A 3,366-nucleotide genomic window follows, 5' to 3' on the forward strand; every position below is an offset into this window, starting at 1 on the left:
TTTCTCAGTCTACTATGCTCTAGAAACAGAAGTTTCTCTCTGTACTTCAAAGGCAGTTCTCCTTCCTCTTGCAGGAGAACAAAATAAAGTTACAGAACTAAGAACAAAAGCTTCAATAAAAGAATTGGAAATTCTTTAGGAAAATTTTACCTAAAACATGTCTTTCTTCTGCTGTTCTTAGGCCCTGGAATAGAATATTTATTTTTTAATTTTTTTTTTCCACCTCAGCCCTGCACTAGAGCATCAGAAAATGAGCATGGACAGAGAATGTTATTTATAGGCTTCTCTACATCAGCTTTAACTTTGCTACAATTATAAGTGTTGCCTGTCCAAAAAAATTAGTAGGAACTAGATTACTTCATTACCAGAAACACTCCTGCAATAGGACATGTCAGGAGATAAGTCACTGCGATTCAGCAGCAGCAGTTTCAGAAGAAAATATGTATGGAAATGGTTGATTGAGAGATAGGACAGCTAAATTAATTTTTCTTTTGCATAACAATATGGGAAAACTACAAAGATTGGAATGATTTTGGTGATTTATCAGATAAAATGCTTTAAAGTATACGATGTGATTTCAGCTTCAATTAATAAGCTATTCTGACAACATCTGACATATTTAATTTAGTGTAAGAAACATATGTGAAGTTCAGAGTTACAGTAGGCTAACATTTTTGTTTTCTGCAAATGCTGTAACCCAACAAAGCATAACTTGACAAACAAATGTTTTATTGCTGGAATTCCACAATAGAAGCTATTTCTAGCTCAGACATTATAGAAATTTAAATGTAATTTCAAACTTAAAACCAGCATCTCTTCTTTTTGGTGAACTCCTTAAACCAATCCTGAATCCATTTTGTGAGCTGGATGTTTAGTCAAATATCTTCAGTGTGTGAGGAACAGAGGTCTCATCTGGAATCAATTAATGTGGAACAGTTTAGCAACATTCTTCCTAGACTTCTTTTTTTGTGCGTGTCTGAGTTTTCCAAGCAGCATTTTAAGCTAAAAATCTGTGTATGATTTCCTATGCCATACCCATTTTTATTTTTTAATGGCACTTCAGTTTTCATTGTTTCTTTGTTGGGGCCAACCTAAAGCTTAGGGAAAGAAATTATAAGATGGCCATTGATTTAAAGGGAGATTGGATCGGGTGCTTTGTCTGTGTGAATTAGGAGGACTTTACACTTCACTGTGGTCATTTTATGCCATATATATTTTTTGTCATATATATTTTTGTCATATATATCAGTTAAGGAACGTTGTAGTCATATGCTTTGGTAAATGCTAGACATAGACTAAAACTCTTACAGTATTTTGGGAGAAAATGCAGCAGAGCTGTGTTTGGGTTTTGACGCTGAGGGCTCTTAGACTGGGAAATTATCGATCCCTCGGAGTGCACGCGCCGAACAATCAAACCCCTTCATTTGTGGGAGGAGGGACTTTGGGCCGTTTCGTTCCTGCGGGAGGGGAGCGGATCTGCCCGCGGGGCTCCGCGGGGCGGGGGCGGGGCGGGGCCGAGGGGATGTGGAGCCGGAGCGATGCAGGACCGGGGGCGGTGCGGGACAGAGGCGGTGCGGGGCCTGGAGACATGCGGAGCTGTGGCGGTGCGGGCCCGGGGCGATGCGGGCCCGGGGCGGTGCGGAGCTCTGCCGGCGGTGCGGAGCTCTGCTGGTGGTGCGGAGCGCTGCTGGCGGTGCGGGCCCGGGGCTGTGCGGAGCTCTGCTGGCGGTGCGGAGCGCTGCTGGCGGTGCGGCGCTGCGGGGCCGTGCGGGGCTGCGGGGCAGCGGGCGGGCACTAGAGGGCAGCGCTGCTCCGCCGCCGGCCCCGGGAACGCCGGGTTGTTCCCGGCGGAGCATCCCGGGGGATGCGGGACCAGCCCCGCCGCGCTCCGGGCCGATGCTCCGGCACTCGGCCGGGATTAGCAGCTCTCGAGCCGCTGGATCGCGTTACCGCCTTGCGAAGTTTTGGGATCCTTGTCTGGAGACAAGCTGACTCCACAGCTGGAGCGTGGGTGTAAAATAGCAGCTTTTTAAGGGGTTGGCTCTCCCTTTCTTCCCTTTTCAAAGGCAATGTCGTGTTTCCTGCAATGCCAAGAGTTTAAAGCCAAAAAAATTGATACGGTGAAACAAAATATATCTCTTTCAAAGAGGTTCTCATGTTTGAGAGATCTTATAAAGACATCCTTTATAGGAAAAGAAAAATTATAAATTAGGTCATATTGGTCTAGTTTTATCTGTACACAACCAGGTCAGTGGAGCTTACAGCTGAACAACTGAGAAAATGAGACTGGGCCAAATCATTTCTGCTTATCCTACAGCACCCTGGGATATAAAAGGTGTTGTTACAGCTCATGATTGCAAATCATAGAATCACAGAATTGTTTGGGTTGGAAGGTTCCAACTTCTGTCTGGTTTTCTTTTGCTAGAACAGGTTGCTCCAAACCCCGTCCAACCTGGCCTGGATCCTGATGAACAAGGACATACATGATAATAAAGATTTTGAGAGGTTGCAGGCATGGAAGGGGGTTCATTCCACCTGCACCCTTCTGATGTTCTTCCCTTGATATCACTTTGAGTGTTGCTAAAGGCAGAATTTTGGGCTACACAGATCTTTGATTTGACTCACAGACCAACCAAACTCCTGTGTGTAAGAACTCTGTACCATGAGTAACGAGTGCAGAACTCTATAAATTGCATTATTATGAGCAGAGATGCAGCCAGAGAAACCAATGTATCTAATCAAAATCCTTGCCTACAGCTTTGATGCCCAAACCAGGCAAGACAGTGCCACAATAGCTGTATGGCTGTCTGATATAGGATATTAATTAAGAATTATCTCGGAGTAACAATTCCTGGTGAGAGTTAGTAGCTACTGCACAGGGAAAGGAGCTCAGCACTGTGTTGCAAAGAGACCCAATAGCTGCCCATCCTCTGCTGCAAGGCAGGGAATGTGCCTTCAGCCATCCTGTGGGCTCAAGGTGGGTGTAGAGTCAGAGTTGCCAGTGCTGTTCAGAGCCCTCCAGAGACCATCCCTCATGGCTGGGACATCAGCAGTGCCTTGCAAGCCACCAGGAATCCAGAGACAAATCTGTGGAGCAGCCAGTGTTGCTGCTGAGCAGTGCCCTGGGGAAGGTGATGTTATGGCTCATTTTGCCTGACAAAGGCTCAAGGTCTCCTTCCATAACTGCTGGGTGCTGTGGTGGCTCTCAAGGATCCCAGTCCCACTGGGCTCTGCTGGCTCCGTGAGCCATAATTTAGCTCCTCAATTTTAAAGTGCTGCCTTAAGCAAATTCTAAGTGGGTTTCATGTGGCTTTTTTTTCCTCCAAAGTCTGGCAATGAGTAAGAGCCCTCTCCCTTCTGAATCAG

This window comes from Neopelma chrysocephalum, unplaced genomic scaffold (genome assembly GCF_003984885.1).
Source record: "Neopelma chrysocephalum unplaced genomic scaffold, ASM398488v2 Primary Assembly neopelma1_177, whole genome shotgun sequence".
NCBI lineage: Eukaryota > Metazoa > Chordata > Aves > Passeriformes > Pipridae > Neopelma > Neopelma chrysocephalum.